The sequence below is a fragment of the Lactuca virosa genome, chromosome 3, assembly GCF_052849685.1.
Source record: "Lactuca virosa cultivar CGN04683 chromosome 3, Lactuca_virosa_CGN04683_v6, whole genome shotgun sequence".
Classification (NCBI taxonomy): domain Eukaryota; kingdom Viridiplantae; phylum Streptophyta; class Magnoliopsida; order Asterales; family Asteraceae; genus Lactuca; species Lactuca virosa.
In genome coordinates this window covers 60,028,506-60,037,997 of record NC_136428.1, presented here as the reverse complement: position 1 = coordinate 60,037,997, position 9,492 = coordinate 60,028,506, and the positions used below count along the sequence as shown (strand labels likewise).

At 36.4% G+C, this 9,492-nt stretch overlaps 1 pseudogene; it reads left to right on the top strand.

Moving 5' to 3' along the window:
• The first annotated feature begins 6,212 nt into the window (after positions 1 to 6,212).
• LOC145163570 (secreted RxLR effector protein 161 pseudogene) lies at positions 6,213 to 7,126 on the top strand (annotated as a pseudogene).
• Positions 7,127 to 9,492: the final 2,366 nt, after the last annotated feature.

Here is a 9,492-nt window from a genome sequence, read left to right as displayed (position 1 = left end):
ATGTATAATTATTGCGATATCAATAGGGTTCTGGGATTACCTATTCTAAATCGAGACAGAAGCATATATAAAACCAGGAAACTCTGATTTAACCTCAAATTGAGATCCTGCAACTGCGTCATCCTTGATTGCTGCTCGAAGTCACGCCGGCGTTTCTGCACTTTTGATTGCGAATACGCGGTTGGATCCTGAAACTTCACGTTACGAGTGTTTCTATTAATCACCAAGTTCCGCCATTGCTGGATGTTAGATCAGGAGCTCCTGCATAGGCCGTAACATGATTTTGTTATGAGTTCACCAACAAACAACAAAATGTTGAGCTACTGGACAATTTACAAAATGGACCTCACTAGTAGTGCACAAAAGCAGGCCTCCAACTGGGCTTTAACTGGTTCCAGGCTTCCCAGCCCATTAACTGGGTCCAAGCAAAACAGGTGGGTCTTAACCCGACATGATTTCCGACATACTTTAACCGGTTACTTAGTTCCAGGACGGTTCTTAATCCATTGGTTCATATCCACCTCCTAAGTCCATAACCGTTTTTTCTTAATATTATCGTTTAAAAAAACTAATGTAAATATTATTTTGTTGGCCTCCCTTTATTGCATAAAAAAAAAATACTATAAGATACTTTTTAAACAATTTTTTACTTCAGTCAAATAAATGTTTAAAATAGAATTGCTAGTAATCAGAATGGGCCTTGAACCAGATTTGTTTAATCGCCTTCTCTTAACCGGACCTTGGATAAGCTTTGTTTAAAAATTGAACAAGTTGAAAGGCATGTCTGCAAAATAGTTGGAAATCATCTTCTTTTCTTAATTAAGAGTTTATTTATAGATAAACCTTGTTATATAGCTAAGTTCCAGGCTTGACGCACATCTTGATGTCAATCTCAATAAGTATAGGATTATCTTTCTTGTCTTATGTATCTTTTCCTATACAACTATTGTGACCTAATTTGATATATTGAAGTGATTTTCGACATCCCTTGCCTGTTGGTTTCCAAGTAAAAATCTTGGTGTTCTTCTCTGTATATTGCTTTACATTAGTTCTTTGTTGTTTGAAAAGTTAGTTTGTTCCATTTGAACCATTATCATAATATTTGGCTAAACATTTGAAGATTTGTCAACAATTGGTATCAATGCTTCCAAGTTTGATAGTGATGCATCAAAGACTATTTACCAACCATGTCATCAATGAAGTATGATATCCCTTTACTTGATAGAAACATAGGATTCCCTTTGTGGAAAGTAAAGATAAAAGAGATGTTAAATTCAATTGAATTTGAACAAAGCAGTTACGGGTTTATACATGATATCATTATCCTCATTTCCTATTTAAGCTTCAAAACACTATTCATCACTTCTACATTGGATTTCCTTCAATGATTTGGACATGGATATTAGGACCGTAATTATACATATAAACAACAAAGTAAATAAAGAAAACTGCCTCAATGTATTCACTAGATAGATTTGTTGCTAGAATTTGATTTGCATCTCCAATTTATCAATAATTTGAAATACTCACCAAATTTAAAGCTCTCCATCCCAATCTTTATTGAAAAACATCTAAGTGTAGGACTTAAGGCCATACTTTTGATATAATCGCAAAACTAGTCCATGTGCTCTTAAGTTTCCAATTTTATTGTAACGCTCGGTTTCGAATCGCTTCATTACTCGGGACTGTGGCCCGATCATCACTTATCATAAGGCTTAGGGCCTTGGGGGAGAAGGGATTTGGCCCTTTTTGGATGTGGGAGTTATAGTCTAAGTGATCCGAGTGTTCGTTGGTGTTTCAGAGCCCAAGGGTATAATCGTAATTTGATAACTCGGTCCTTTATAAATTTTGGGTTTTTGGTTGGAAAGTACTTAGGCGAAGGTGAGTTGATAGAAGTGTAGGGCTTCTCATCACCTTTACATGGGTATAAAGTTCGTTGGAAACGGACTTAGGATGAAGAAGATATGGCCAATTGAAGATCACAAGAATTGGAGCTTAGTCGAGTACGCGGGGCGTACTCACCAAGTACGCAGGGCGTAATGGGTTGAATGATCACGGGTCATATTCGAGTACGCCAAGTGTACTAAGGGGTACGCGAGGCGTACTCCCTTCAGCTATAAACCCTTGTTTTTAGGGTTTTACCCTTATTTAAGCATCTTATCTTTGTGAGTCTTGACCCTTATCAGCCTCCAGGCCTCCTAAACCCTAATATTCGACCTTTAGCCACCATTTTGGAGTTCTCAAGCTTTTGTGTGTGATTTTGGAGTATTCTTGAGCATTTGAGGAGGTTGAAGATTGTTGAAGGGTCATCTTTTGGAGTGGGGCTTGTAGATTAAGAAATGTCTCATCCTTTGCCATCTATTGAAGGTAAAAAGCTCTCATCTTGGCATCTCTTTGGTTAGATCTTGTTTAGGGTGGTTTTGGTCCTTTTGGTTTGTTGGTGATTTGATCACCAAATATATTTTAGTGTAATGGATTTAACAAGTGTTTCAAGAATAATGTTTTAGTTATAATACAAGTTAGGAGGTGTGGGAGTGCACACTTGTATTTACTAAACATTGTTACTAAACAAGGACTAATCTGTCATTCTTTAGAGATGCAAATTCAAGGACTAATCTGTCTTTTCTGAAAGATGTAAACTGTTCTCGTTTATCCGTTGAGTGGATAAGTCCGGGAAAAGGACGACTTCTTTGAAACACAGAAACACAGAAATGCTTTCTACTTCATCTTCTTCTCAAAATTGATTCTGATTTTGTGCCTAAAATCAGAATTGTTACTTCAGGAATTATCCCAGTTTGGATTTCGTGACACCCAAGGCATTTAGGGTCGAAATATCAAACAAGGAAAGTGTTTACACGATTCCTGTTTGTGATCCAGATTTTCTATAACCCTAATTCGATTCCCCAACAATCTTGTTTGATATTTCGATTTTCTGAAAAATATGGCTGGAAATTCATTGAAAGACATGAATACTTCGTTTAGCAAATTGGAGAAATTTCAGGGCCAAGATTTCAGATGTTGGCAAAAGAAGATGCACTTTTGGTTGACCACTTTGAAAGTTGTCTATGTTCTTTCTACTCCAAAACCAGAAGAGGTTGAAGATGCAAGTCTGGAACAAATCAGAAGGAGAAGCAAATGTGACAACTACATCTGCCTTGGTCATATTCTGAATGGTATGTGTGATTCCCTCTTTGACACTCATCAAAACATTGAAACAGCAAGTGAATTATGGAACACACTTGAAGCAAAATATATTGCAGAAGATGCTTCAAGTAAAAAGTTCATTGTTTCTGATTTCAACAATTATAAAATGGTTGATTCTCGATCTGTAATGGAACAATATAATGAAATCCTACGAATTTATGGTCAATTCAAACAACACAACATGTCCATGGACGAATCCTTTGCTGTTTCAAGTGTGATTGATAAACTTTCACCCTCATGGAAAGATTTCAAACACCATCTGAAACATAGAAAGGAAGAGATAAGTTTGATTCAACTTGGGAGTCATTTGAAAATCGAAGAAGGACTTCGTGATCAAGAGAATGACAAAGGAACTGGAAAGGGAAAATCTGATTTTGGACAACCCCAAGTTCATATGGCTGAATGTGATAAAGAAGACAATTTTAATCACAAGGGCAAGGGTAAAAAACATAAGTATGAGGGTAACAACAAAAAGTCCAACAAAAAATACAAGGATTCCAAGGAACTTATATGTTGGAGATGCCATCTGAAAGGGCATATGAAACGTGACTGTCGGGTGAAACTTGGAAATAAAGGTGCAAGTGGTAGTGGAAAAGATGGTGCTGGTGGTCGCAGTGGATCTCATGATCAATCTGCAACCAAAGGTCAATTTACTATTGATCTTGTAAGTTCAGTATTCAATGTTATGCTACTAACTCCAGAAGTTTCTTTTGTACAGGGGGTTGATACAGATTCATGGTGGCTTGATACCTGTTCTACACATCACGTGTGTAATGATGAACGATGGTTCACGAAGTTGAACATAGTAAATAAAGGTTCTGTCTTACACATGGCGGATGAAGGATCAAAGCCAATTTTAGGAACTGGTGTTGTTAGTATTACGTTTACTTCTGGAAAAACAATTAATTTGTTTGATGTATTGTATGTTCCAAAGGTTCGAAAGAACCTTGTGTCTAGTGGTTTGTTAAATTGTATGGGTTATAAACAAGTGATCGAGTGGAACAAGTATGTGTTGTCTAAATGTGGAATATTTGTGGGATTTGGTTATTATTGTGATCGTGTTTTTAAGTTAAATGTAATAAGTTGTTTTGCATCACATGTCAAATCTACTTGTATGACTTCTGCATCTAATCTTGATAATTCTATGTTATGGCATAATAGATTAGGACATGTTCATATTAAAAGAATGGTTGAAATGTCAAAATCCGGATTGATTCCAGCTCTTGACATTAATTCTGAAAAATGCAAAACTTGTATGTTAACTAAAATCACGAAACAACCGTTTCCAAATGTTAATAAAAAATCAAAAGTGTTGGAATTGATTCATAGTGATCTATGTGATTTCCATGCTACACCTTCCTTGGGAAATAAAGAGTACATTGTTACTTTTATTGATGATTCAAGTCGGTTTTGTTATGTATACTTATTACATTCCAAAAATGAAGCTTTGGAAAAGTTTAAAGTACATAAAACCGAAGTCGAATTACAGTTGGGTATTTCTATAAAATGTCTTAGGACAGATAGGGGAGGAGAGTACATGGATTCTGAATACTTTCAATCGGTTGGAATCATTCATGAAACCACATCTCCTTACAATCCACAACAAAATGGTGTTGCTGAACGGAAAAATCGAGTTTTAAAAGAAATAGTAAATTCAATGCTTTCTTTTTCGGGTTTAAGTGAAGGCTTTTGGGGTGAAGCTATGCTCACAGCCAATTATGTGCTAAACCAGGTTCCTAATAAACGGAACAAAGTTACTCCTTATGAACTTTGGCACAAGAAAACACCAAATTTGAATTATTTTCGAATTTAGGGATGTCGAGCAGTTGTGAAATTACCCGAACCTAAAAAGAAAAATTTAGGTGAAAGAGGAATTGACTGCATATTTATTGGATATGCAGAACATTCCAAAGCTTATAGGTTTTATGTTATAGAACCTAATGAGGCATATTCCGTTCATACCATTATAGAGTCGCGAGATGCGATTTTTGATGAGCTGCGGTATTCTTCAATTCAAAGACCAAAGGATCTGATTCCAAGCACAAGTGAGGTGCCTAAATCAGATGGTAAGGAAGTTGTTTCAATTCCAGAAACACAACAACTTCGTAAAAGCAAACAAGGTCGAGTTGCGAAAATTTTTGGCAATGACTTTCAACTATTTTTAGTTGAAGGTTCGAGGGATAAAGTGAAGAAACTATATTCATATTCCTCTCATCTTGAGACTGATCCAAAGACTTTTAAGGAAGCTATGGAGTCTCGAGATGTTGCGTTTTGGAAAGAAGCGGTTGATGAAGAAATGTCATCCATTATGGAGAATAATGTTTGGGCGTTATCTGATTTACCTCCTGGTTCTAAAGCGTTGGGATGTAAATGGATTTTCAAGAAGAAAATGAAGGTAGATGGAACCATTGATAAATTCAAGGCTCGTCTGGTCATACAAGGTTTTAGACAAAAAGCCGGTATCGATTATTTTGATACGTATGCACTGGTAGCACGGATTTCTACCATTAGATTGTTGCTTGCTTTGGCAGCTATTCACAATCTAGTGATACATCAAATGGATGTTAAAACAACTTTTTTAAATGGTGATCTTGACGAGGAAGTTTATATGAAACAACCAGAAGGTTTTGTTCTGCCTGGAAATGAGCAAAAAGTGTGTAGACTTGTAAAATCATTGTATGGACTTAAACAAGCTCCAAAACAATGGCATTTGAAGTTTGATGAAGTTATTTTGTCTAATGGTTTTTCTTTAAACCAATCTGACAAATGTGTTTACAGCCGTTTTGATTCATCTGGATCCGGTGTGATCATTTGCTTGTATGTAGATGATATGTGGATTTTTGGCACTGATCAAAATCAAGTTAATACAACAAAGAATTTATTGTCTTCAAAGTTTTCTATGAAGGATATGGGGGAGGCGGAAGGGACTTGCTATTACATAGTCACATTACATTGGGAAAATTCTCAAACGGTTCAATTACAGTGATTGTACACCCGTTAGCACCCCTATGGATTCAAGCATGAAGTTGATGCCAAATAGAGGCAGATCAATTTCTCAACTGGAGTACTCGCAAGCTATTGGTTCTTTGATGTATGCTATGACTAGCACTCGTCCTGATATAGCTTTCGCAGTGGGAAGACTGAGTAGATTTACTCATAATCCTAGTACTCAACATTGGCAAGCGGTTCATCGTGTTTTCAAATATTTGAAAGGAACCAAGGATTATTGTTTGTGTTATTCAGGATTTCCTTCGGTCTTGGAAGGATATTCTGATGCGAGTTGGATATCCAATAGAGAAGATCATTCTTCTACAACTGGTTGGGTATTCTTGCTTGGTGGAGGTGCTATCTCATGGGCATCTAAGAAGCAATCTTGTATAACTAGTTCAACAATGGAATCTGAGTTTATTGCATTGGCTGCTGCAAGTAAGGAAGCAGAATGGTTAAAGAATTTGATTTATGAGATTCCATTGTGGAGGAAACCGATTTCACCATTATCTATTCGTTGTGATAGTGTTTCTACTTTGAGTAAAGCTTATAGTCAAGTTTATAATGGTAAATCGAGACACATTGATGTTAGACATGGGATGATTAGAAATCTAATCATGGATGGTGTGATTTCGATTGAGTTTGTAAAATCACAACAAAATTTGGCGGACCATCTCACTAAGAGTTTGGCGCGAGACTTAGTGCACAAGTCTGTTATAGGGATGGGCTTAAAGTCCTTATAAATTCTTATGAATGAGACACCCAATTCCCCTCTAATACAATGTTAGAGGTTGAATTCAATGAGGAAAGCTTATTTATATGAATTGGAACACACATTATAACTATCCCAAGGTACGTGTGTTTGAACCTGTAGAGACCGGGATGAATTTTATTTCTTAATGATTCTTTTGATAAAATGTATACAGGTACATGAATAAAAGAATCACCTATATGATCGTGAAGTGTAGCCGCACTTCAAAGAGCTTGGGACTTGGCTTTTATACGATCAAGAATGGATTGGGACACACGACTTTATAATTAGTGTCAAGTTATTTTGTTAAGATGATTGTAAAACTAATGTGTATATTATCTTCAGATATTCAAAAGAGTTGCTGGGTTCAATCTTTAAGATACCTTGAGTTCTCGAATGTTTGAAATGTGTAATATACTAACATGAAAATTCAATCGTATCGATATTTTCATTTATGCATTAGTTTCGTTTTCTTTTGTTTTAAGGTTGTTAATTCAAGATTACACTAAAATAGGGGAGGATTGTTGGTGATTTGATCACCAAATATATTTTAGTGTAATGGATTTAACAAGTGTTTCAAGAATAATGTTTTAGTTATAATACAAGTTAGGAGGTGTGGGAGTGCACACTTGTATTTACTAAACATTGTTACTAAACAAGGACTAATCTGTCATTCTTTAGAGATGCAAATTTAAGGACTAATCTGTCTTTTCTGAAAGATGTAAACTATTCTCGTTTATCCGTTGAGTGGATAAGTCCGGGAAAAGGACGACTTCTTTGAAACACAGAAACACAGAAACGCTTTCTACTTCATCTTCTTCTCAAAATTGATTCTGATTTTGTGCCTAAAATCAGAATTGTTACTTCAGGAATTATCCCAGTTTGGATTTCGTGACACCCAAGGCATTTAGGGTCGAAATATCAAACAAGGAAAGTGTTTACACGATTCCTGTTTGTGATCCAGATTTTCTATAACCCTAATTCGATTCCCCAACATGGTTTGTCTTTATGAGTTTGAGCTTGCCAAGAGTTTGGACACTAGATCTGGACGTTTTAGGTGTCCTAAATGCATAAAAATGCGATCTTAATTATTGATATCAACCCATGCATGTGGTTTAGCCTTTTTGATGAAGTTGGAAAGTAAGAACTTAGAATTAGGACCCATTTAGCCATGCAAAAGCTCAAAGTTAACAACTTTATGGATTAAGGCGTGTTTTGGATTTAGATATGAGCATTTGACGTCTTGTCTTAAGGGATTAAGATGTTTTCTAGGTTGGTTGTGGGCAGGGTCAATACGCGGGGCGTACTAAGTTTCTTGGGTGTACGCTTAGTATACCCACTGAGTACGCGGGGCATACTCAGTCAGATGAGACTTTGCATTTTGGGCTTCAAGTTTGGGCTTTCTTGTGGGCTTGGGTGTTTGAGTTATTAATGGGCCATCTGAGTACAAGTGCTTTGGACTAGGAAGAATGGTTGAGCTTTAGGGTAAGGCCCATGTAAAGGTTTTGGGCCCAATTTTGAAAATTAGGCCATAATTGGGCCTTCGTTGATTATTTGGCTTTTGGGCCTTTTAGATTGTGAGTTTGAGCCTTAGTCTTGGACCAAGCAAGATTAGGGGTAAAATGGTCTTTTTACCCCGAGTATGGATTTATGGTTTGGGATTGGGACCCAATTGTTAATTAGGTATTGTTTCGATATTGACAGTTCGGGGATCTGTCAGCTAGCAGCCAGGGATCGTCTGTGTGTTTCGGAAGTGCGAGGTGAGTCTTTTCCTGGTGCTCGTGAGTCGAAGGTACCAATGTCGGCTCAATAAATAATATATGTAGGATGTTAGTGCTGGATTAGTGTCTAAGCCTGTAACCATATTTGTCAAGTACTTGACCCGATTATGCATGGTCCTTTTGGGTTGCCTTCACCAAAGCAACTTGACTGGAGAAATAATAGAGAAAGAGGTTATTATGATTTATTAATATGTTATAAGAATAATATATTAAAGGAGAAATCATATTTGTTTAATTAATATTGGTCAATAATTAATTAGGAATTAATTTTGTGATCAAGTGTAATTAATTAAACTAGAGGGGCTGAATTGTAATTATGTGATAGTTACAAAATAGGGTAATGATTATCCTTGATATGGGTTGGACGAATTCAAGGGATAAGATATCCTTGAAATCGTCCAAAGGATAAAGGATAAGGGATTTCAAGGCTTATCTTATGATTGCTTGGTGGGCAAGCAACTAGATAAGGATAAGGACTGAAACCCTAATCTCTACACCTATATAAAGACCCCTAAGGCTCATGATTTCGTCCATGCCTTCCCAAGGGGTCCTAGGGACGAAATTCTATACCTCTTCCCTCTCTCTATTACCTCTCCATTTGATCTTGGTGTTTGTGAGCCATTAGAGGTACTACACTTGTGGTACTTGCTTTCAAAGACAAAAAGATTCAAGATTTAAGTTGTTATTACAATATAACAACAAGAGGTATGTATTTCATCTTTCCTTGTGGATTTCGAAATTCCTAGAAGCCTTTTAGGGTTCTTCAAG